This window comes from Sphaeramia orbicularis, chromosome 19 (genome assembly GCF_902148855.1).
Source record: "Sphaeramia orbicularis chromosome 19, fSphaOr1.1, whole genome shotgun sequence".
Taxonomy (NCBI): Eukaryota; Metazoa; Chordata; class Actinopteri; order Kurtiformes; family Apogonidae; genus Sphaeramia; species Sphaeramia orbicularis.
The window spans coordinates 28,716,996-28,744,036 of NC_043975.1; the positions used below are offsets into that span (position 1 = coordinate 28,716,996).

At 34.4% G+C, this 27,041-nt stretch overlaps 1 protein-coding gene across 2 annotated transcripts in view; it reads left to right on the forward strand.

The window, feature by feature from the left end:
• Positions 1 to 12,094: 12,094 nt before the first annotated feature.
• dnmbp (dynamin binding protein) overlaps positions 12,095 to 27,041 on the forward strand; it is a 59,309-nt gene continuing 44,362 nt past the window's right edge. Inside the window, exon 1 of one of the 2 annotated variants that reach the window (XM_030163208.1) lies at positions 12,095 to 12,417. The gene's annotated coding sequence lies outside the window, so the exon portion shown is untranslated. The remainder of the gene's footprint in view (positions 12,418 to 27,041) is intronic. The other variant, XM_030163209.1, reaches the window with a different exon arrangement.

The following is a 27,041-nucleotide window of genomic DNA, read 5'->3' on the forward strand; positions in this document are numbered from 1 at the left end:
TTGGCACAAAAAGTGTAAATGAATGAGAGTCAAAATCAATAATGAATGAATGAATGGTTTATTTTTGGTTTGTACATTAACCCTTTCATGCATGAATTATGAGAACTGTAGTCGCAATTTATTTCCTGAGTGTTTTTATTCCTCTTTAGGCATGAAAAAACAATGCAATTGATTTTTTTTTTTTTTTTTAAATAAACCTGTTTTTTTATGAAGGTAGATTTGTTTCTTTATTGCTTTAACTAAAAAAAAATTCGATAAAAAAAGTGTTTGAATGAAAATAAAATTATGACCCAAAAAATTGCATTTGAACACTTTTTTCTTTGATTGAAGTGATTTTTTTTTTTTAATTGATTTTTTTGTTTGTTTGTTTGTTTGTTTTTAATAAAAAAATTTTTTGGTTAAAGCAATAAAGAAACAAATCTACCTTCATAATTTTTTGTGGAGTTCCAAAAATGTCCACTCCGCTGGACACCATGTGTTTAATTTTTGAAGGAAAGAATGCAAATATCAGAAAGTCATATACTGTGTGAAAACTATAAAATCAAAACATTTTTAATGCAGCTAATCTGATGTTTTCTCACATTTTATCATATTCCCAATTTTTATTAGCAATTGATTTACACTCAAACATGTTACTGCAGATCAGGTTTATCAAGTAAAGCAAAGTTATGGTAATGGTATGAATGTCAGTGTATGTGATGGTGCATAAGTGTCCACTGTGTTGGCTGATATGGAACTAAAACAACAAAACCCATGAATATACAAGAGAACAGCTGTAGAATAACTGTCCACTGGAGTGACCACTATCCATGAAAGGGTTAATCACCACACACAGTACAACAACCGCAATAAACACAAAAACCAAAAAAGGAATAGGCCAAAAGCAGAAGCTTATTTTTTGCCTATCCTTTTCACCTGACACATCGCTTAAATTGATTTAAATGTGTACAGCATGGAGCATTGTCATTATAACAAAAGAATCAATAACAACAAAAACACATCTACCACCTCCACTTAACATTCCTGAATGATCTTGTACTTTACCTCCTAAGACCCAGCTATGGGTTTTCTGTCCATATTTGTGAACAAGAGTTTCACAACTTTATACAAAAAAAAAGAAAAGAAAACTGTCCACCACAAACAACATTCCATACAAATCTTAAAAACTGCATCTGAAAAAACTGTTGCATCATGATGTTTCCAATATAGGCACTTATTTAATAAAAAACAAAAAAAGCTTGTACTTTGCTGACATTTCCTAGGTCTCAGGAGGTTATGACATTTTTTAAACTTTATTAGAGAAGTGAACGACTTAAAGTCATCGTCAAGTCCATTCCATAATTTCACACCCATAACTGAAATACATCAGGATTTCACATTTGTTCTCACATTCAAAAATATAAAGACTTCTTAAATTATAATCACTCTCTCTTAATTTAAAGAACTTATGGTATTTGGAACAATATTATTTTTTACTTTATAAATCATCTCTAATATTTTAATATATACAATATCTGGCAATTTTAAGAAATAAAAATAAGTAATAAAGAAATAAAAAATAAAAGTAAATAAGAATAAAGAATGAGGTGAAGAAAACCCAAACTTTAATGTCTTTAACTTAACTAAACTTTAACTTTAATATGTGGATGCAGAGACAGAAAAGGGTAAAAGTACTACAGGGTGAGTGAAAAGTAACTGGGCATTAAAAATTTGTAGTGAAATCCATATTCCTTTATTGAAACAAGTGATACATATTCTTTATTACATAGGAAAACGAAAGTAAATCTGCATATTTCAACGTAATCACTAATGGCGTCAAACAGTTTCCTCAAATGGGCAGAAATGGAATGAACAACCTTCTGAAGGACATCACCTGGGATATCATTGAGAACCTCCTGAATCCATGAAATACAAAAATAAGAAGATTAGAAATCCTCATTAGTGTTGTCTGTTTAATTTTTTTTTTTTTTTTACTCCTGACTTCAGTGATATTAAAAATTCTACAAGCAATGTCTAATGCCTAGTTACTTTTCACCCACCCTGCAGTTCTCATTTGTCATAAGCTTTATCCGCCTGTAGGTGGCAGCAAAGGATAACTTGGAATTTATAGACAAGCAACACGGAATACATAATGATAATAAAATAATAAAATAATAATTCTTAGTTCTTAGTGGAAAACACACAGTGTGGTATTCTTACTAAAGCCTAAACTCCAGGTTTAATGTTAAGTCTAATATGTAAAGTACTGATAAAATAATCTTGTCAGCTAAATGACTGCTGCCAATCTGGAAATATATGTAGAAATTAGGGCAGAATTAAAAGAAAATGACTTTCACATAAAAGCTGTGACTGCAGGCTTTCTTAAAATTCCATTGACGTCTGCTGACCCATTTTATAAACAGAATAAAATGCAACAATAGATTCTCTTTGATAAACAGGAAAAAGGAAAAGGGCACTTCACCGGACACTCGGTGAGTTATGACGGTCACATGAAGGTTCCTTGAGCACAAACATGGAGTCACACTCAAAGAATAAAGGAAGAAAGGTACTTCTTGAATGTTTAAGGATTGTTTGAGGAATCCACTGGTTTACACTTAACCCGTAAAGATCCAGTACTATTTTTGTGGCAGTTCCCAAATGAGTTTTTCTCTATTTTTCACTTTTTTTGGAATGATTTATCACCATTTATTCTAATACAATGCTCACTATTTTGCATTCTTAACTGAAACTCAGTTATTTCCCTATATTTAACCCTTTCATGCATAGTGATCACAACAGCAGACAGATATTCTACAGCTGTTCTCTTGTATATACATGGGTTTTGTTGTTTTAGTTCCATATCAGCCAACACAGTGGACACTATCTCATACAGTGCAATTCATACTGTTTCTGTAACTTTGCTGTTCTTGATAAACCTGATCTGCAGTAGAATATTTGAGTGCAAATCAGTTGCTAATTGTTATAAGACTGTAATTAACAGTTGTTGTTTTTTTTCGCATATTATCTCCATGAAGTGAATAACTAGTATTAGAGTATGTTAAAAAGTGAGAAAACATGATGTTAGGTTTTAAATACATGTTTCTTTGCTTCAAAAATTAAATGCATGGTGTTGAGCTGAGTGGACATTTTTGTTACTCCTTGAAAAAAAAAAAAAAAAAAAAGTCGATCGCATTGTTTTTTTATGTCGAAAGAGGAATAAAAACACTCAGGAAAAAAAAAAAACTTGACTAAGGTACTCATAATTCATGCATGAAAGGGATAATTCACTGATCTTGTAGATGTTTATTTAAGCTCAAATTAAAGTTAAGGTTTATTATATCAGAAACAAAGAAAACGGATGAAAAAAAAATCCCTTTTTCAGTAAAATATATCATTAACTGAACATAAATCTAGCGTTATTGATCCAATTCTATGGGTTTTACTGGTGAATCAATGTTGTAGAAGATGACGGTGTTTCTATGTTCACTACAGAACCTCTGAACGTCCAAATGGGTCATATCTTTTTTTTTTTTTTTTTTTTTTTTAAATATCTTTTTACTGTATTTCACAAAAGAAAATCATCCAGATACAGTACAAACATAGTGATACTGGGTCTTACATTTTGCAATTCTCCTTTGTGCTCTCTTCCCACCTCCCAGCCCTAAAGGAATAAACAAACTAAACACACTCAAAAGTAACAGGCCAAAAATATAAAAGTCTAAATATAAAAAAAAAATTAAAATAAACAAATAGATAGATAGATAGATAGATAGATAGATAGATAGATAGATAGATAGATAGATAGATAGATAGATAGATAGATAGATAGATAGATAGATAGATAGATAGATAGATAGATAGATAGATAAATAAATAAAAGTCATCATCATCATCATAATCATAATAATCACAATAATAACAGTAATAAGGGTAGCAGCATAAGCATAGTGATACATGCTGTAACATAAATAGTAGTAAGAGGGCAGTAATCATGGCGTACAAACTCAAACTTTCTCCACAACGAAGATTAAAGGCGACCAAAATTCATTAAAGAAAGTTTTTCTAAAGGTAAAGAAGAAGACAACTGATCATGGACAATCTTAAAAGATGGAGGGGAGTCATTCTTCTTAAATAAAAGAATTCATTTCTTTGCGAAGTAAGTAATCAAAATTAGTATCCTGCATTTTTTATGATCTAACTGTAAATTGTATGTGTCATTTAGTGAATATAGACTGCTACTTAAATCAAATTGTAATGGGTCATATCTGATGACCATGAAAAGATGAATAACTGTATTTTACACCAATTATTTACAAGTACTGATAGGATTAGTGGATCAACAGGTATTACACATTTTACACCAATAAATAATTTTGGTCTCCAGTGGATGTTTGGGTCTTTATGGGTTAAAACCTGCCCTGTAGAAGACAATGGTCAAAGAAAATTAAAATACCAGAAATCAAGCATGAACATCAGCTATTACAAGTTCGTCATGGCAGATAATACTACTGAGTCACAACAATCACACGTACTGAAATTCATTTACTGACATCATTTCACACATTAGTCCAGTAAATTGAACAAATCAGTACAATCACTGTCATTTTCTGCCCATTCAAACACTTTGTCACAGCTGATTTTTTCTCAGAGGAGATACAATGACACGATTGTACGACAGCCAATGCATTCTCTGCCTACAGAGCGTATGGTGACGATCAACTGGCAGAAAATATTGAAAGACAACAATAGAGCCACATACTCCACTTCAATGAGAGTGGTCACTGTGAGAGAAGACAAAGCCAGCATTTCATACAGTGTCACTCATCTGGAGCTTTCTCAGTGTGTGAGGGCTCGCTCTTGAATATGTGTACACTTTGCTGTGAAAATGTGGCGTCAATGAAGCCCACCAATGAGCCTACACTGTCTTACATTCATTCACTCATTGCCGGCATAGTATTCTTGGAAATGCAGCCTTTGGACCCAACCTTAACAGACAAGCACATGAAAAGCTCTTTAGATTCACTAAAAATCTGTGTTTTCTTGAAGGACCTAGCACTTTATCTGGCAGTAGCTGGAATGACAAAAATAATGCAGACATTAGTGAATTGTCTAATGGCATTGTAGGGTACAATAATGCAAAAAAAAAAGAAAAAAAAGAAAAGTTTTTAGAAATGTAACATTTTTTCAAATAGAAAATGGAGCGGACCCGACTGCAGTCTTGGGTATTCCTATAATAATTTAAGGGATTGGTATTATGATACCACAATGTATTATGGCAAATGCTTTATTGTCCTGGCCTTGGTCCTATGTCACCTGGAAACAGTTATAATGTAACAACATATCTTGTGTAACAAAACTGACAGTACTCTATTGTTTTCGTAATTATTTTGTTTGTTAGTTTGTTTTTTATTTGAATGTGTGTTTTTGTGTTATTGGGTTTTTTTTGCTGTTTTTTTTCTTGTTTTTTTTTTTTTTACATCTGATTTTCATATTTTTATTGACAGAGGTGGGTAGAGTAGCCAAAAATTAGACTCAAGTAAAAGTACTGTTACTTTAGAAACATATTACTCAAGTACAAGTAAAAAGTAGTCATCCAAATAATTACTCAAGTAAAAGTAAAAAAAGTACTTAATGAAAAAAATACTCAAGTACTGAGTACTTCCTGAGTAACATCCTATTTATTGTTCTTTTAAATTCAACAATTAATAAATGAAATGTTAAAGTAAAATATCTAGAGTATATATGGGAACATTACAGCTAGTTACAAATATACCTCGCAGAAATCATTGTTGGTTCCATCACTTTAATATTTCTAGTCTGTTCTTATGGAGGCAGATACTGTGCATGTTTTTCTACTTACTTTTTCAAGTTAGCCGAGATATCTTTATCTTAACATATCTTCCCCTTCTGTTGAATTTCTTTAACTCATGTGAGTCATGTGAGTTTTTGGCGGAAATCTTTCTAACAAAACAAAACAAATGGTTCGTCCAGTAACAAATGACCAAAAATAAAAGTAACAAGTAGAATGTGCACCATTCTAATAGAGTAGAAGTAACGTTTCTTCTTCATAAATATACTCGAGTAAAAGTAAAAAGTATGTCATATTAAAAGTACTCTTAAAAGTACAATTCATGTAAAAAGTTACTTAAGTAAATGTAACGGAGTAAATGTAATACGTTACTACCTCTGTTTATTGATATATTTTCTTATAATTATATCCCTTTGTAAAATGTTTTATGGGTGAAAAGAAACAAAATCAATAAAAAAGCAAGTAAAAAAATAAAAAATAAAAAAATAACATTTTAATGACAATGAAATTTGTGTGAAATCCTGAAAGGAACACTGAGACTGTGCTTTCTGGATATCTTTCAAAATAGTACACCTATTCCATGAATGTGGTGTCAGAGGTTTTAACATAACAAAGTACAAACACATTATTACATCCATTTGACTATTTTTTATGACAATTTATTATCATAACCTTTAATAAACCAGGAAAAAAGCTCGTATAGACTAAAAATCTCCTTTTTTAAGAGTGTCCTGGCCAAGAGAGCAGCAGCAGCAGCAGCACAAGTTACACAAAATGGAAATCACAGCCATACATCCACACTAAAAATATACATAAACACAATAAAAGTCAGTACAAAAAACAAACTCAAAACTGATAAGAACATACATATAAAACGTCACCATTATTTTAAAAGGTACTAAAAGTATAACAACAATGTTCCTTACAAGCATCTCAAATCCAAACCCAATTCAGTCAGTTCAATTCAAAACATCTACATCCACATTTGTCCTTTTCCTTTTCATTTAAAATTACTTTGAATGTATTAAAAGAGACCAGTTCCTTTAGTCTAATGTCCTTCTGTTGGTTGTTCCAGGCAGTGGGAGCAAAATATTTAAAAGCTTTCTTTCCCAGTTCTGTTCTGACTTTTAGAACTCGTAAAGATAACAATTTACTTTAATTTCACTCCATTTGTGTAAACACAAAAACCAATATGTTCTAGAAACAAAAGGAAAAAAAGCGAGGGAGCTTACTGACAGTTTAGATATATTCGAACGAGGCACAGAGATTTCATCACTGTTGTTTTCCCGAGAGTAGAAAACAGGAGTAACATGCAACTTGTTATCAACCTCAATTTGTTGGATAATATGTTGACATGTCCAAGTACCACACCTGATCAACCACAACCGCGTAAGAGGACGCAACTTCTGTGCATCTAAAAAGAACCGCAACAAATAAATGCAAAAGTAAACGAATAATGAAAAAGGACATAAACTTATGAAACACCAAGTAAGAACTTAAGAACTTAATTGTTTCTTTTAGTTTCTTCTTCTTACATTTTTAAAACAGGTTTATCAGTTATGTTTCAATGCAAACAAAGTTGAAAAACAAAGGGAAAAAACTACGTAAAAGATTAAGTTGAAACAGACAAGGAAGCAAGACTGATTTGTTTTGGGGTTTTTTGTGAATGCTGAAAATGTTGAAGTGAAGTATGTGATTTCATTTAACTGTTCTGTCATTTAAGGATAGAACAGTTTAACCCATACAGACCCGGTGTTACTTCTGTGGCAGTTCCCAAAGAAATTTTCTCTCTATTTAACCTTTCTTAAGTGATTTATCCCCATTTATCATGATATTTCCTTCTACATTTTGCATTCTTTTCAGTGAAAATCAGGTATTTTCCTATTTTTGACTTACTGATCATGTAGGTATTCATAAAAAAGCTCAGATAAAATGTGAGGGTTATTATATTAGACACAGAAAAACTGAAGAAAAAGACCCTTTTTCGGCAAAGATTTCAATCACTGAATGTAAAAACACGTGTGTCCATCCACTGTCATTGATCCAACTCCATGGGTTTTACTGGTGAATCAATGTTGTAGAAGATGACAGTGTTTCCATGTTCACTACTGAGCCTCTGAACGTCCAAATGGGTCATATCTGATGATTATGAAAAGATGTAAAACTGCATTTTACACTAATTATTCACATGTATTATTAGGATTAGTGGATCGACAGTTATTAAACATTTTATATCAGTAGATGCTTTTGTTTGTTGGTGGATGTTTGGGTCTTTATGGGTTAATACGAGGCACATTATATTAACATGATGTGAGGTTGAGTTAACGTTGCACAGAAAGAACTAATAGTGTCCTTTTACTAGAATAAAAAAGTTGAATAAAACTTGTTTGTGTGTTTTTCTCTTTGTTTCTACTTAAGTAAAGAATATCTACTTGTGCAGCTTCTGGTGATTTCAGTTTTTAACCTGCTTTATTCAGTGGATGATTTCAAACACTAATGTAAAAGTGCATGTTTATCCAAATTAGTTTGTTGTCACAGGTGTTTCTTGATAAAAAAAAAACAAGAAAAAAAAAACAAAAAACAAAAAAACAAAAACAACTCACAAATAAAAAATACATGGGGAGTTGAGAGAGACAATCCCAATCCATAACAGACATGACAAACTGTGAAGCTGAAACTGAAGCACTGTGGTACTGTTTATCTGTCAAATGTTCATTGTGGTCAGTTTCAGATGCTGCAGCTCTTTCATAATTCACAGTTTGAGTTCTTGTTTGTTCAGTATTAATTGTCAGCCTTGTAAATCCAAGCTGGACTGACTGTACATGCATCATTTGATTAATTACCAACAGTTTTAATAGTATTTTGTTCAAAGCTGGGTTACAAACTGTTTTTGAGATTTGTTTTGGTTAAGGTACTTTTACTGGTATACGAACTCTCCTGTATCTTTTCCTTTCCCGTGCCGACACTTGAGGTCAAAAGTATCCAAGTGGCTTTGTTTCCTGCTATTGTTCTGCACATGAGACAGAACACATATGAGGAAGCTGTCTTTACTGCAGACGCAGCAAAAACTAGCAGCCACATACACACGAACACATTCAATTTCCACAGCTTACCAAATGTATAATCACTCTTTCAATGACTATAATTTTCTGTGTCTAAAAAAAAAACAGTTCTATTGGTGGCAAGTGAAAGAGCTTCAGTTTTGTGGATAAAGAGTAAACCACAAAACAGATTTGCGGTCACACCTTTGTCATGAGTGTCAGAAAGATGTATTACCTGGAATCTGTTCAAACTTAATTCATTACAGGAGTGACTCTATTCTTTCTCTTGCCTTTGTCGTATTTTTCCACATCATTTCTGCTCGGTCTGATAAACAACTGAGATTGAATGAAAAAACATATCACGCAGAATCAGATTTCCTTGATTTAAATGATCGTTCATCCAAGTTAATTTAATAGATGACAATTAGCCACAATGTTACTCTGAAAACTGCAGCACATGTTTTTCTGTTTGGGTGGAGTGGGCAGAACAAACCGATGCTAATCCGTACATGAATGAAGTAATGTTTCAATGAGGAAATGTGTTTGCACAAATCGGGTACTTCTTCTCTGCTCAAATGGATTTTACAATAAATCAATGACATAATCATTTAAAATATTAAGTATTATACACAATAGTAATCACCTTTGACCATGTGCCATGATTACACACTGTGTCCCAGTTACACTTTATTTATCAAGAATAATATGCACGACTAGGAAGGGTTTTTGTGTTTCTGTCAGCGGGGTGAGACTGCGGAACAGATTTAATATAGAGTTAAAGTAATGTCCAAGCATAAAAGAATTTAAAAGGAGGTACAAAGACACATTTTTACAGAGGTACAGGGATGAGGGAGGGCTTGGGGATCACTGGGTGATATAAAGATGTACAAGAAGGTGGTATGTGTATGTACTGTATATGTATGTATGTGTGTGTGTGTATATATATGTATGTGTATGTGTATATGTATATGTGTGGGTGTATAGATCTGTGTATGAATATGTATTTACATATATGTGTAATTGTATTATGTGTTTATGTAAATCATAGTATATTTGTTCATAACACTATAAAGCCAGAAACCAAATTATTTACTAGTAAGTATCAGTCATATTATAGTATATAGTATAGATATGATTAGATTAGGAAGGCTATTATTGTTTTAATTATATAAGAAGAAGGGGTGGGAGTTCATAAGTTGTACTTCTTCTCACTCCTTTTTGAATATGTATTATATGTCTTATGTTTAAGTGTTTGGCTTATTTATTTTCTTCTGTTTTGACATTCATTTTCAAAATAAATACATCAATCAATCAATCTAAATCACATTGTCGCAATCATTTCAGGAGAACAGGTCAAAATATTTTATGCACAACAGTTTATTAAAAACTGGAGGCAAAGTCACACAATTTATTCACTCTAGAAGTTAGATAATTTAAGAAAATGGCAGGCAAAGGCCAAAAAAAAAAAAAATGTTGGGACAGGAATGTTTCATTGTCAATAGGAGCTGGGCCATAAAAAAGATGCAATATCATAGGTTTCTATTAATATCATTGCAACATGTGTTTTTTTAAAATTACATCTTTATGGTTAATTCTGTCCATATTGTCAACTTTGCTTACAAATATGCTAGTTCTAGATTTCTAAAAATATTTGTCATGTTCTGACCACAAATAACAAATAATAATCATTTAAACCCTTTCATGCATAGTGGTCACTACAGTCGACAGATATTCTCCAGCTGTTCTCTTGTATATTCATGGCTTTTGTGGTTTTAGTTGCATATCAGCCAACACAGTGGATACTTATGCATCATCTCATACACTGCAATTCATACCATTATTGTAACTTTGCTGATGTTGATAAACCTGATCTGCAGTAACATGTTTAAGTGTAAATCAATCGCTCATTGTTATTAGACTGTCCTTAACAGTTTTCTTAGGCAAAAAGTTTTTTTTTTTGCATATTATCTCCATGAAGTGAGTAAAAACTAGTATTAGAGAATGATAAAATGTGAGAAAACATTTGATTAGCAGCATTAAAAATGTTTTTATTTCATAGTCTTCACATAGTATATCACTGTCTGATATTGCGTTTTAAATACATGTTTCTTTGCTTCAAAAATTAAACACATGGTGTCCAGCTGAGTGGACATTTTTGTAACTCCATGAAAAATAGGTTCATTAAAAAATTTAATTGTCTTGTTTTTTTTTTTTCATGCCTAAAGAGGAATAATAACTCTCAGGAAAAAAAAAAATCTTTACTAAGGTTCTCATAATTCATGCATGAAAGGGTTAAACCACAAGTACCCAATTAAGAAAAGAAATTTTGATTTTGACATAAACTGACAAACATTTTTATCAGGGATAATGCCTCCTAATATTTTTGTCTAGATTATGTATTTCTCACAGAAAAAAAACGCTACAATTTCACTGACACTGACTAAACTATTAATAAATGAATGGTGCCTAAACAATCATAAATATGTTAATATATTTTTAGATAAGTGCTGCAGAAACATAGGCATTTTAAGTCTTTATTGATCATATAAAAAGTATGCAATCATATATTTTAGCAATTAAATGAAGGAAAATCGGATTATATTATTACATTTGTTTAGGTCACAGGTGTCAAACATGCGGCCCGGGGGCCAAAACCGGCCTGCCAAATTTTCCAATCTGGCCCGTGGGATGAATTTGCAAAGTTCAAGTTAGGGCATCAAACTCAAAAATACTATCATAATAACCTATAAATAATGACAATACCATTTTTTTCCCTCTTTGATTTAGTGCAAAAAACATTAAATTATGAAAATATTTACATTAAGAAACTATCCTTTAACAATAAAATGTGAATAACCTGAACAAATATGAACAACCTGAAATAGCTAAAGAAAATTAAGTGCAATTATATATTAAGTGCATAATATTGATAAAATTGTTGTTATATTTCTTTTAAAAAATTCATTTTTTCAGGTTATTCGCATCCTTTTTGTTTGGATAGTTTGTAAATATTGGCATAATTGAATGTTATTTTTTGCACTAAAACAATTTGGAGTTGTCATTATTTATTGGCTATGATGCTATTATTTTACTGAAGATTAAACTGGGCTGAATGAGGCCTCCGGAAGAAAATGAGTTTGACACCCCTGGTTTAGGTGTTTATTTTATTTATCCCCCCCCCCCTTTTTTTTTTAGTCAGGCATGATCCCAGACAGCTACGGGTCTCTGGAAAAAGTGGGTGGCGTTGTTTTATGTAGGCATGGAGAGCGCAAAGTAACTCTGCTGCTGCTGTTTCTAATGTGATGACAGCTGATTCTACCGAGACCCACTCAGGATCGCCGTGTCACTTTCCACTGTCAACATGTTTCCTGGAGTTTTACGACAGAAAAAAGACACTTTAAACCACGCGTGATGCCTCCACGTACCGCTCCGAAGCTAAGTGAAGAGTAGCTGCTGAAAAAAGTTGTATCGCGGAGGAAAAGCAGCTCCTCCGCCACCTACCAACCACATCACCAGGCTCCAGAAGTTGGATATCTAGTCTGACTGGATATAACGTCCTCAACACAGGTTTTCCACGCTGCTTTACAGGTAAGACAACAAAACGTGGCAAAAAACTACAACTTTCAACAAGCTAGCTAACGTGTATTATAATGAGTGGTGCGTTTGAGGTCGTAATTACGTAGGAATATGTGCTTTTACGTTGAAAACCCAAATCTTTAGCTACTAAGAATGAGCTTAACAGTAATTTCCTTTTACTGAAATTGTATGTAAAGCTTTGTTGTGTTATTGCCAAGTGCTGACAGTCAGTTGGATGCACTTTGAGCTGGATTTCTGCGTCTAAACAGAATTGGGAGCAGTGTGAAAACAGTGCTATTAGGCTAACAGACTAATGACGTGCGTGAGCTGAATGAGTGATGGCATTGAACAGAAGTGCTGCACACCAAATAATCCCCCCTGCTGTCTGTCACCTGTGGACACTGCTGTCAGTTGTTCCACCATGTGAGACACAAACACACACACACATACACATGTAGACACACACACTATCACAAGTTGTGTCTCAGCTCTTCTGCCTCGTGTCAGTGTTTAGATTTACAGCTCCCTGGCAGACACACACACACACATAATGAAGGCTTTTCTATTTTTCTATGTCAGTGAGTTTTGTGTGAAACTGAAAGAGTCAGTTACTTGTCCTTGCCAAACCAGCTGCAGTCAGAAGCCAGCTTTTATCAGAGTATTAACCAGGTGTGGGTTTCTTTTCTTTTTCCTCCTGTGTTGCAATGCTTTTGTTTTTAGTGCCTAGTCTGGATTTTGCATGAACATAAACATCCTTTTTCAATAAATAATGCAACACTGCCTACAGTGTCTAGTATCAGCACTGGGTGACAAAGAAACTTGAGATGTTTGTGTCAGTTTGCTAGTGGTTACATGTCGCAGTAGATGCTGTACTGTAGAAACCTCAATAAATCCAAGCAAATGTGTTATTATGGGAAAAAAGGGAACTTGGATGTTATGTAATGCATCATCATTTTACCCAGAATGCAGCTTACAGACGTTAAAATGTTGATAGAAATATTTCCGTTCTTTCCATTGTGCACAGTAGCAGGTAACTATGACAGGGAAAAGCATGAAAATTAATCTGATTTTGAAAGCATGAGCATATGTTGCAGAAGGAAAGATGCATCACTTCTCAAATATTATAATAAGTGAACTAAAAAAGTTGCCTTCCTCTATTATGAAGTATCAGTCTATTAATAATAGGGCTGTGTATTGGCAAGAATCTGGCGATAAGATACAAATCACAATACTAGGATCATGATGCAATATATCACGATATATCATGATACTATTAAAAGGCAATTTTTTTGTTTGTTTGTTTTTTAAAGATTATTTCCTGGAAGAATTGAATTACAGCCGAAATATGCACAAATACTAAACATTTTTATTTGATCACAACAGGATCTAATGCTATATCACAAAATGTTTCTAATTTTCCTAGTTTCCAAAGGAACTACCATCTGCCTCTCCCACAGTAAAAAGTGCTTTTAAGATGCTACAAATTACCATTATTTACTAAAACAGTGTTAAATAATAAAAATAAGATATAAACAATAAAGAAAAACAAAAAACAAAAATGAAGCTCCACAATATTTGCATTTAAATAAATACCTGAAAATATTGATACAATACTTTTTAATATCGATACAGTATTGTGAAAGGAAATATCGTGATATATTGCAGAACCGATCTTTTCTTACATCCCTAATTAATAACCGTTAAGTTGGTACCATCTTCTTTAGCTGCCTCTTTAAATAAAACATAGTTTTAAGATCAGTATGTGGGTAAAGCGAATGCAAGTTTTTAGTTTGTTTTAGAAAGTAGCTGCTTCCACACTTCAGTTACATCATCTGAAACAGGGGATTTTCCTTAATAAAGTGGAGACTCATTATTCATGGAAGCAGAGTATTTGAAAAATGTTGTGCAAAGACTGCATTATTTGCAATAAAAGAAATTAAACACAACACTCCATCAAGGCTTTCTAGTGTTTTGTACTGATTTGTACCCGTGGGTCTGAAATAAAGTGGAAGTGAGTGATAAGCACAGTTAGTTAATAGATTTTAGTTTCAGTGTTAGAGATAGTGACAGATTACATATGATGAAATGTATATGTATCCAGAACTTTGCAGCTGTTGTTTTAGGCTGTGTTTGGAGTGTAAGTATTAGGGCTAAATGATATGGACAAAATTTCATATCTCGATATTCATGCCAGATATCTCTGTATCGATACGATACGATATGACAATGGGTTCAGTGAAAACCAAGCATTTTTCAGAAAATACAAACATCCTAATACAAAAGAATGTGGAAAGTGCAGTTTTATTTATAAGAACTCACTGCCAGTGATCAACATTAACATGAAGTACGAATAAATAAATTACAAATCAAACATTTTGAAATTTGTTTTGACTTCCAGAGCTGTACATGCAGGCCGAGCACGGGGGAAATCTATATCGTTTATATCATTGCTTTTTCGATATTAATATCTTGAATGTTCATATCTAGATATAGATACGATAACGATATATCTTTCAGCCCTAGTAAATATTCAGATCTGTGAAAAAAATGGTCTCTTCAAGTCAGCGAGACTTATTAAAAAAAGGATAAGTTCATCTTTTTGCTACTTTGTCAGTGTCCCCAGCTCATCCTGAATTGTCCAAAAGTGTGGAAAAAGAAGTGGGAGTCCCATGTTTGGAACGATTTTCAGTTAAATAGTGCATATTTTCCCCTTCATGAATTGATCGTGGTTCTGTAGGCATGTCATGATATGATTCCAAGGGAGTGATCAGTTACATAACAGCTCACATGCAAACTATTAGGCCTCAGCCATGTTTAAGGGTGCGGCATATCCTTGGGCACCTCTGGGGTCCTCTCAGGGAAAACCCTCTACCTTCCAAACAGATCCCTGTATCCCAGACGACGCAGCCACGGCCCTCTGAGCACAGACATCTGAGCTGTCCTCGCTGTGGAAATGTTTATGCAAACGAGCAGCACACCCAGTTTGTGCTTGTGTGTGTCATACAAGGCATTAATATTCAACATGTGTGAGCTTGAGAAAGGAATGAAGGAAAAGATCAGATCTGAGCGTCAGTGAGGGGAGTTATGGAAAGAGACAAGAATTCAGGATGAAAAGGTGTCTGAGCCCACTGACCGGTCTAAAGTGAAAACACGTGATGAGGGAGGTGGAGATCTATGGATGAGCCAAAAAGAGCATTTCCAATCTTTTCCAGGAACCCACCCAGGGTTTCCTTCTACAGTTATGCAGCACCAACAACACTCACAACTTTACTGTAACTTTCTAAATCATCAATGGAAAAGAAAGTTTCAGTTTTTAAATGAAGGCATTTGCTCAGAGGGTGTATAAACAAGACAGGACTGGCTTTACTGTAGAAGTGCAGAGATGTGGAAGATTGGACTCGCTCTGACCTGAAAGAAAGTCAGAGCTGCTTTATAGCCCAGAGCCCCACATTCTTAACCAGGGACTGACTTATGTGTACATCGTTTTTCAAGACCCTGTCAGTGTGCAGTGTTTTTCCACTTATTGTAGTACAAGCAAAGTGATGGTGCTTTATGAGTTTTATTCCATACTTTTTGCAAATTTTTAAACAGTAAGACAAGTAATGCTAAAAATAATGAATATATTTTTAGTTTATTATTTATAATATCATCCAAACCACATAATTTCACATGCAAACAGCCTCAACTGCAAGTGGTTTTAACCTCTATTAGACTTGCAAATAATGTGTCAAAAAATATTTTGTTGCAACTGATTCTCATGAGGAAGAGAAGTGCTGAAGTGAGAAGTATTTTGTAAAAATAAACTTGTTTCTCCTTCAAATGAAACCTTATCGTTCACTGAGTGACATTAAATTAAAGTTAACTAAATGAGTATTTCTGTCTTACTTTGAAACATTTTGGTCTGAATCATTGGCAACTGATATGTGAGTTTAATCACCGTTGTCAGCATTTGTTTAGGTTGTTTTAAATGACAAGAACAGTCCTTCCTGTCTCTGGATGTAAGCTAGTTGAATTGTGGGCGGCCTTGTGGCAAAACAGGCTTTGTTTGTAGCAGTAATGATTTGTATTGAAATGCAGAGTTGGCATGTTACCGTACAGTACAGTATGTCTGGCTGCTTTTTATACTATCCCTCTGTTATATGTGTTTATTGTTGCCTCTTCACATGTTTAAGTGGATGGTTTGTACAGATATTTCAACAGAGTTTGGCATCTTTGAGCATTTGACTCAGCTTGCCAGATGTGTTCCCATCCAGTTGGCTGAGGCCACGGAGTGCTGCCTCATCTAGTAGAAATGCACAAAAAGCCAGACTGCTTTACTTGCGGAACTGTCTTTATATCAACAAGGTTCTACCAAGGAGGGCTGTGCAATATGACACCAAATAAAAACCCTCTGATGTTTAATTTTAAGCTTTATTGTTTAATTCATAGTATCACAAATCACACTCATAACTGCATTTTTTTTTGTCATTTGGAGGATGTTCTGCGTTCTTTCATGTGACACAGATGCAGGCAGGAAATGTACTTGAAGGTAACACAAACAAAACATGCAGGCAAGTGAATGTGACACAGAAAGGGGATAATTCTGAATGGGAGGACTCTGACTATAGACTTATACCTCATAGATGGGCTACTAGAGCAGACTTAGATGAACCAGTAAACCTTACTTTTCCCCACTCCCCTTAAACAGACTTCAGCTGACACTCACCTCTTTTACTTTTAGGCCTGTATAGATTTTTGTTTTCTACTTCAGCTCAAACAGATCTACTTCTAGATTATTATAATGTTTTGTTTAATACTTCATACTACTGTTTTGGCTCTGTTTGTATTTAGGTTTGAAGTTTGCTCAATCATATTTTACATATTAAAATATACGTAAATATACATATTAATGCATATACATATTATACATATTAATATAATTCTGAATGGGAGGACTCTGACTATAGACTTATACTTCACAGATGGGCAACTAGAGTAGACTTAGACAAACCAATAAACCTTACTTTTCCCCACTCCTCTTAAACAGACTTCAGCTGACACTAACATCTTTTACTTTTAGGCCTGTATAGATATTTATTTTTACTTCAGCTCAAACAGATCTACTTTTAGACTATTATAATATTTTGTTTAATACTTCATACTACTGTTTTGGCTCTGTTTGTGTTTGTGGTTTGAAGTTCGCATGAATCATATTTTGCATATTAATATTTTGTTGCATGCATTATTTGCACAAAGAGTCATTTGTCTTTGTTTATGACTCAAAATTTAAGAAGAAAAAGGCATAATCATGTGGTTATTTTACATAAACCATCTATTCACTGAATGTGGATTGTGCTGCGTCATGATATGTGTTGTTACTCATGTGACATGACCTGTGTTTGGATATGAGATTCTGATTGAGTCAAAGATGAGATGAACAGCACCAACTGGAAATGTAGGAGGGTTGATGACATGGAACAAAGGCGCTGTGCTACATCCCAGAACATCATAATTACATGGTGTGTGGGTTCGACCACTTAGCCAGCAGAACGCCCTCAACTCAATGTGTGGCAATGTACTGTAGACTTATTCACCAAGTCACATGAAGTTTTATGTTCTGCTCAGATCTCTATTGTTTTATCTAATTATGCCATTTATTTATTGCGGCGCAGTTAATTACTTTCTCTTCGTTGTCATATTTTAGTTGGATCTGTCATCATGCCACAGGAGGTCTTTTAGACACCGACTGTGTAAACACATGGTTAGAAAACCACATGACTTGTGTTGACAACTGTTCGCTAGATAGAGCCTTCTCATTCCCCCGCTGCTCTCACGCTCATCACATGTGCTGAAAGAGTAGACGGTCAAAAGAGAAGCGGCAGATGTCCCACGGTTTTAATATCCAGAAGCGTCCACTGCCTGCCCACCTGTTTGAGTTATGCTGTTTAGAGGTGAATGCATTTTGGTGGACTCAGCACTCTGCACGGGGCAGCTACACAACCACTCACCAGTAAACAATCGCTATCAAAAGACGTCAGCTGCGGTCCAGCCCACTCCAGAGGATTCTACCAGTCTGTTGACCTGGTGACAGGCACGTGCCAGTCTGCCACCTCAGTGTATTTCAATGGGATGAGACCAGTGAGCCTCATCCTGGCAGGCAGACAGAAAAACAGGCAGCAGACTCATTGTTGGCATCAGGTCCCACTGTTCAATAAAAGATACAAACAGTCAGCAGATTGCACTTCCTTGGCTTTGCACACAAACTGTTCCTATAATGTACTGAAAGAAGGGTTAGAGGTTCCCACAGGTGGCATAATCTAGTTCAGGTTTTGGATCTAAATGTAATTTAACAGATCTTTTGTCACAACGAAGCAATGTATTTATGTATGACTTTAGAATTAAGGTTACATTTATATTATCTTTAATTTCAGTTATTACAGTGGGCATATGCAACAAAAACAGCTTAGATATCACATGATACTGTCTCTTTCCTCACTTTTTATAACTTATCTAAGCTTCCAGACGTTATTACTGAAGAACCTTTCATGCAAAATGCAGCTCATTATGCTTCCCAGATCAAGACTAGATCAGTCCATACAAGAAAACACAACTATCTTGAAACTAAATTTGAAAAGTTTAGAAAAATGCTTTCAAAAAACTTCTAAAACCAATATAAGGCTAATATAGTAAGGATAGTTTGCAGTCAAAAAAAGGCCAGTATGAAAAATTTTGACGTGTATGAAATATATCTCACTTTAGAAACTGGACAACTGAAGCTGAACCGTTAAGTCAAGGTAATAAATATATAAATAGATCTGTATATAAATAGATCTGAATCACTGGAAATACCGAAACTGTAAGCACCCAGTTCATATGTTGTTTTTTTTTGGGATTTTTTTGTATGTATAAAATAGGAAGTATGAAAAGGGCTCTTATACATAACATCTGCATGAATGGTAATGTTAGAGATATTCTGACACCTTTTTCATTAAAAATAAAATGGAAAAAAAAATCTGAATCACTGAATATCAAATTAAATGTAAAACATTCAAGGTGGGAAGAATGTATATCTTTTAAGTTCCTGCACAGTATATGCACTCTAGGAGTTTAAGATCACTCACTGTCCACTATTGCCATCTTCTGCTGATATCAGTGTTTTGTAAAATTTTCCATCTTTCAAAATAATTAGTTTGTCTCTAACTAAAACTAAACTAAAGCAGCAAATGACAAGACACCTTATTTAATACCCAGGATAAAAAGATATTGTATGTATTAAGGTCTCTTTTCATTTAGAAACCACAGCAACAGAAGCTAACGGTTAACTCTTCATGTGTTTTTGTTAAAATACTTCGGACAATTAGGAGCTGTCAGTTGGTACAGAGTCTCTAAAACACATCTGAGATACACTGTGTTTTAGAAGAATTAAAATAAACCAAAACAAAGAGAGGGTAGATTAAGATCAGTTTTGCAGCATGAAAAGTAGAGACAAACTAAGCTGGATTAGGAAATCCTTCCTATATGGAAGATGGTCCAATGAGGAGTCCATAACTTTATACATGGTGGAGTTAAGCATATGTGGAATGTATTCATTAGAGAGCCACTTCATTAAAATACTGAGCAATGATTGTGTTTTATTGGAATAGCATCCTTGATCCACAAAAGCAAAATATTCCCCATAGTGGCAAAAATCAATACATTGATTGATTCTCCTATGTTAACAATATGACCAACAAGGAGTAGACTTATGGAATGTGACACTAGTAGAACATCAAACATACCTGACCGGTAGCAGAGTAGCTTTACATAGACCAGAAAGAGTCAATCTAATTGCCTTTTTCAGAGTTACAGTTAAGCTGTTTTATCTACTGGTGGTGGACTAGTTTCTTTTAAGAGCTGTGAAAGTGTGAAACAAGTGTAGTTAAGTTGAAAATAGTTGTTATTATTATAATAAATGTGTGCATTAAATAATCTGTGGTTTCACTTTGCAGAGAATGTTATTTTCCTCATGTGTGTAACTGGACAAAAACACACAGATAAGTAGAGTGATGACGGTTTCATGGCCGTATGTCAACTCAAACAGTTATTGCTTTGTTCCACTATCAGCAGTGTGCATCTACTGTTTGTGTGTGTGGTGTGTGTGTCTGTCTGCGTACTGGATGTCAGCTGTTGACTTAGCTGTCTGTCGTAATCCCGTTACTTTCTCCAGGACAGTGCCAAGTGGCACACACTGGTCACACTGTCTCATTCACCCACTCGCTACTGCTCTGCATCATGTCATCAGTGCTGTTGAAAATACAGCAGTGTTCAGTGGGAGACTTTACATTATGTGTTTGTGTAGGATATAGTGTTTAGGAACTAATTAAAAATGACTGAGGCAAATACATGGTATTGTGAAGTTAAATTCCCAGTCAGTTTCAGAAACGTGCTAGAAATAAACCCAGTGTTGAGTCCTTTGTTTATCAATGGATCATAAAGACCAGACACACCTGTTTTACTCTCATGAGGAGACCTTCTAGTGTGTGGCATGACCTTTGTACTTTAGTAAGTAAGGTACACCTAATGGGGGATTGTTGGACGGTATCACCACTGTATCAGTTTAATAAGATACAACACCAAGCTAGGGCTGCACGATATTGGAAAAAATTTACATTGTGATTTTTTTAAACCCTGCGATATATATTGTGATATGAAAAAATACTCAGGAGGATATAATAACTGTGTGGTGCCGACGTAAATGGTTAAACAAATTAGTTGTTTCCTCTCGTTGTGTCAACAGATGGATGGCACTGTCGACATAGAACACGTGTTTCAGTATCATCGTTCTTGTAGCTGAAATAATTCCAGATAACTGACGTTGCTCTTCTTTTTGGCACCAAGTTTTCATTGTCAGTGATTTTTCTCTTGTTCGTTGCTCATTTTTCAATGTTGTTACCGGCGACTCACTCCATGTGCAGGGGGCGTGGTCTGCTTCAGCAAACTGATTAAGAAAGATTGTGATTGGTAGATCGCTGTGCGCAGTGTGTGTCAGGTACCCAGGATGAAATTAGATTAGAACACATTAAGTTCATTTGGCTCCTACATTGCAGGACCTGCGATGTGACTATTGCGCACACATACAATGCGATGACAATGCTCAAACGATATATTTTGCAGCTCTACACCAGACCATATTGGTTTGGTTTCCAAACATGTTTGCCTCTCCTGACATGATCCTCTTTTCCCCTTTTCTCTAATCCAAACAAAGTGATCCTCATCTGGTGCTGCTATGAGTCATGGGTCAGTGACACACTGAAACAAGGACTCTCTGCTCTTAGAATGAAGGACAAGAAGGGAAACAAAAAAAGTATTTTTGCATTGCACTCTGACCGAGTTCAGTTGGAGATAATAGTTTTTGTTTTCAGAACAAAAGAGACGGAACATCATATTTCATATTACAAGTAGATGTGACACATCTAAAACCACAAACTGAAACCAACTGCAGTTTTATTCTCTCTAACAAACAGTGAGAGAATATGCAATAATCACAATCACAAGGGATGTAATTATTTTGATAATGCTCAAAAATGGGTTTTCATGGTTGTAAAGACAATGCAGTAAATTTAAGCTTTCATATGAACGACACCTGGAAGTTTTTGTTTTTTTTCCCTGCAATGTATAGCCTAATAAAATATAAAAATTAAGGCACTACATATGTTTGTATTTGAATAGCTGTAATATTTTTATTTATTCCGTGTCACATTTATTTGTTCATTTATTTTCTTTTACACTGAGAGTAAGAGTGAAATGATGTTCTGTTCTGTTCATGTGAAGGACTGGGTTGGGGGTACAGACTATGTATTTTATTTAAAATCAACATTGTACAAATAAATACAGAATGTTTAATATGTACACAAAAGTTCAGTAAAGATATTGCAAAAAAAAAAAAAAAAAAAAGATCTCAGAGACTGATGTCAAGAAATCATGTTGTATGTCACGCCAGTTCTTATGGCATTTGGTGTGCTATACATACGCATTTTTGATCTTATGTGTGTTATTGAACGCCATTTGATCATGTGTCAATTTACGCCAAGATCTTCGGTTCACATAACCCAAAACCCTAACCCTAACTGTAACCCTCAGTGCATGGAATTTGATGCGGCGTGAACATACATGCAGAAAGCTTATAATGCGTGCAGATAACACACCAATTAAAAGTGGCGTGTATATTTATGTGAGTCATGATATCACATTGAAAAAAAAAGATAAAAACATTTAAGCTTTAATGCAACATCCTCTTTTTAGCGTCAGTTTTAAAGTTAAATACAGCATGTTAAATTAATATTAAATTATTATTGTTATTTTTAGTATTGCTTGTCTGGTCACATGATCATTGTAAAAGTCATGTGTTGTCATCTGGGTGTAAAAGTCACTGACACACTGACAGATCCATAAATAACACTAAGGAGCTTGTCTGGGTGGATGCAGGTTTTAAGATTAGCAGCAAGACAGCTGTAGCACCCAGTGACTCTTTACATTGTGACACAGTATTTAGGTGGAAAGTAAAGATGGACCTCTCACACAAGTCACCACTGTTTTTATTTTAATATAATTAATTTATTTCATCATGAAGAAAAAGAAAATGCATACTGAATCCATATGTGCTTCAACACACTTTGATGCGTTGTTTGGTTTATGAACGGCTTCTTACACAGTTTGCAAATTTCAACATGTATTAAGTAGACACACAAAAAAATACCTCAAGATATTTCTTAAAGATACTGGTGGTATATCTGCTGTATCAAATGAAGCAAAAGGGTTAGGAGGAAGTAAGATCTTAATCTAGATATGAGGCAGATCATTATCATTATTCTTCACTGTTTCCTGGAGACGTGTCTTCCAGTATTGGTCATATGTATTCACATGTCTGACTGTCAGGACATGTTTAACCCATAAAGACCCAGTGCTGCTTCTGTGTCAGTTCAAAAATAAATTTTTCTCTAGATTTAACCTTTCTTAAGTAATTTATCGCCATTTATTATAATGTTATCCTCCATATTTTGCATTTTTTTCAATGAAAATCAGGTATTTTCGTACATTAATTCACTGATCATGTAGATGTTCATAAAAGCTCATATTAAAGTTGATTGTCATAATATCAGAAACAGAGAAAAATGAAGCAAACATGACTTTTTCAACACAATATATCATTAACTGAACATAAACCAAGTGTCTTCATTCACTGCCATTGATCCAGCTCCACAGGTTTTACTGGTGAATCAATGTTGTAGAAGATGATGGTGTTTCCACAGGAACTACAGAGCCTCTGAACGTCCAAATGGGTCATATCTGATGACCATGAAAAGATGCCAAACTGTATTTTACACCAATTATTTACATGTATTGATAGGATTAATGGATGGACAGGTATTAAACATTTTAGTTTTGGGCACCAGTGGTTGTGTGGGTCTTTATGGGTTAATTAGTCATGGTGCAGCTTTTGCGTCATATGAGTTGAGTAATGCTTATTATGTTCTCACTGATACATTAAAAGATATATTCATGTTTTAACAGTTTTGTTAATGACTGTATAAGCACGACCAGTTTTGTATTTAAGCATCATTTTAATGTCACTATATATTTTGAAAGTTGGCATGGATTGAACTTAATTTTATCTCATAATGTTGAGACTTTATTCTTTTAATATTATGACATTTTATATGAAACTTTACAACTGTTGACTTGGGCTGTGTATCGGCAAGAATCTGGTGATACGATACAAATCACAATACTAGGATCACGATACGATATATCACAATTTGTCACGATATTGTGAAAAAGGACATTTTTTTGTTTGTTTCTTTTGTTGACATTATTATTTCCTTGAAGAATTGAATTACACCAGAAATCTGCACAAATACTAAACACATTTTTATTTGATCAGAACAGGATCTAATGCTATATCACAAAATGTTCCTGTGTTCAAACTGAAATTCTGTTTTACAGACATTACAGTTTAAGATCCTGTTCAAATGTTCATATTCTGTTAGTTCAGAACTAACATCAGAACTGTATTTTAGTTCAAAACCAACAAAGGAACTAACATTTAATAAAAGAGTGTTAAATGATAATAAATAAAATATAAACAGAAAGAAAAACAAAAAACAAAATGAACCTCCACAATGTCTGCATTTGAATAAATACCTAAAAGTATTGATACAGTACTTTTTTAAATATCGATGCAGTATTGTGAAATGAAATATCGCGATATATTGCAGAACCGATATTTTCTTACACCCCTACTGTTGACAAGTAATATTACTTTTTTCAGCTTCATTCTCGTACCCTTCCTCACACTCCATCATATATATTAGACATGTATCACACTGAACATTACTGTGCCTACATTGTGTGTGTTTCTAAGCTGTGTGTAGTGTGTGTCATTACACCTACATGAAATAAATATGAACAATGGTCCGACTCCAGCAGTGTCTGGTCCACAGCCTAAATGAATAGACACCTTGTTTGTTTTCTTTAGCCTTTCATTGGACACCGTCTTTGCATTAGTTAATGTTTTGGCTTGGGTTTCATTGTAGCTTTAATACTATGTGGTGTTGAGTTCACAAACCCTCCACACTGAGCCACGAGCACCACTCCCTGTTGTTCCGCAGAAGCGCTCTGTTTAACCCTCAGTAGACCAACAACACACATGCACACACTCAGATTCTCTGTCCTCTGCCTCCTGTGTTCATACCGCTCACCTGTCCCACCTCCACAGCCACATCTGTGATAACCTGAGCTGTGTTTCTCCTCAGAGACAGTGGCATGAAACTGGGCTGAAGTCCTGTTCCTCTCTCCCCCCTCGGCTCCATCAGCCCATTTAACAGAGGCTCCATTGACTGCAGCTAACTACAGCCCTGTTCTCTCATTTCCAGACTCTTTCAGTGTGTCCATCCCCACCTGTGGGTAGTCTGTCTCCAGATAATGATACACAAGAGCCAGTGAAATACCCAATAAATGCAATTTTTGTGTTTGCTCATATTACTGGTAATTTAAACAGGGTGCTCGCGGGTCAGAACACAGTAATGTCCCGTCAGAGAGCAAACTTTAATTGATTGCCATCCCAACATTCATTTCAACATTAAGTAGCCCCTTGTTTTGGATTAATTCCTTATGGTCCAACTAAAGCAAAAATGAATTTAAAAGTAAAAATGTGGGTCATTTAGCAACACTAATCTGTCAAATTGTCTCTAAAAATGTCTTGTCAGAGAGATTTCGAATACCGTGTTTTGACCCTTGCGCAGGTCTTGAAAGTCTTAAAAAGTATGAAATTTTTAAATCCTTTTTTCCAGACCTGGAAAAGTCTGGAGTTTTGAAAGTCTTAATAAAGTATGGAAAAAAGTTTCTCTCATAGTTGAATTTTAGAGTATGCTTAAAAGCACATAATCTTGTAAGATAAGAAATACATGAAAGTATATAAAAAACCTGGTATGATTTTTCTAACCAGTTAGTACTGGGATGATTCTAGTGAAACTTGTTTATGTGATATCCATGAACTTTTGTGATTTTCATATGTTTTGAAAATGTTTCTTTCAGTAAAACATATGCATTCATACATTTACTTACCCATAATAACCCAGTGCTACTTTTGTGACAGTTCCCAAATGATTTTTTTTTTCTCTATATTTAACATTTCTTAAGTGATTTTTTCACCATTTATTATAGTTTTATATTCTGTATTTTGCATTTTTCAGTGTAAATCATATATTTTACCTACGTTTAATTTACTGATTGTTAAACGGATCGTATTAAATGGTCGTTGAATGTGACTTTAAATTTTACAATGTCAGGTGAATATCATAAATCATACATCATGAACCAAAATGGAGGAGGAGAGGAAAAGTAACATCATTCGTTGTCTGCTTAATCTTTGCAAAGTTGTTTTGCTTGAAGAGTCTTTTTATTTTTTGCAAGTCTTAAGTTATATTCTGAGTTTTATTTTCCAACTGTATCTTGTATTTTTATTTTAAGAGGTACTGAACAGTCAGGTTTGATTTGTGTGTGTGTGTGGTTTTGATTGAACTATCACCTGCCTGCGATGAACTCAGAGCAGAGGTCATATTCTACCTAAAAGATCAATTTTTACAGCTTTAGAAAGTAGTTGTGGTAAAGAGAGTGTAGAGCAGAAAAAACTGAATATGAACTGGGGGATTTTTGTAGTCAAGACATGCTAGCCTAACAGTTCAGGTGCTAAGCAAAAGTGGTGCACATGCAAAAGCATGGGCTTTTCTTAGAATTAGCCTATGGAGTGACTGACATGTTCTGCCAATTAACCAATAATAAGCCTACGACGAATAACGTCATTGAATAATGGGAGTCTCCAACAGTCACTAAAGACTATAAAAAGTAACAAAGGAAACTCTAATTTAAATATGTGCGCGTGGGCGGGCTTTTTTGCTTTCTCTCTCTGTAACGAAATGTGTGTTTGATGCTAGATTTTTTTTAAACTTTTGCCTGATGCAATAAACAAAGCTATTGCTTTAACTTTTTAAATCTCATCGTTGCTTTTTGGTGAATTTTTTCTTCAACTCCTGTTGTGTTCCCCCGACACCGACTTCAAGTGGTAAGTCCTTTTTACCATGTAAGTGAACCTCCGTCTCCCGGCAGTTTGGGTTTTTACC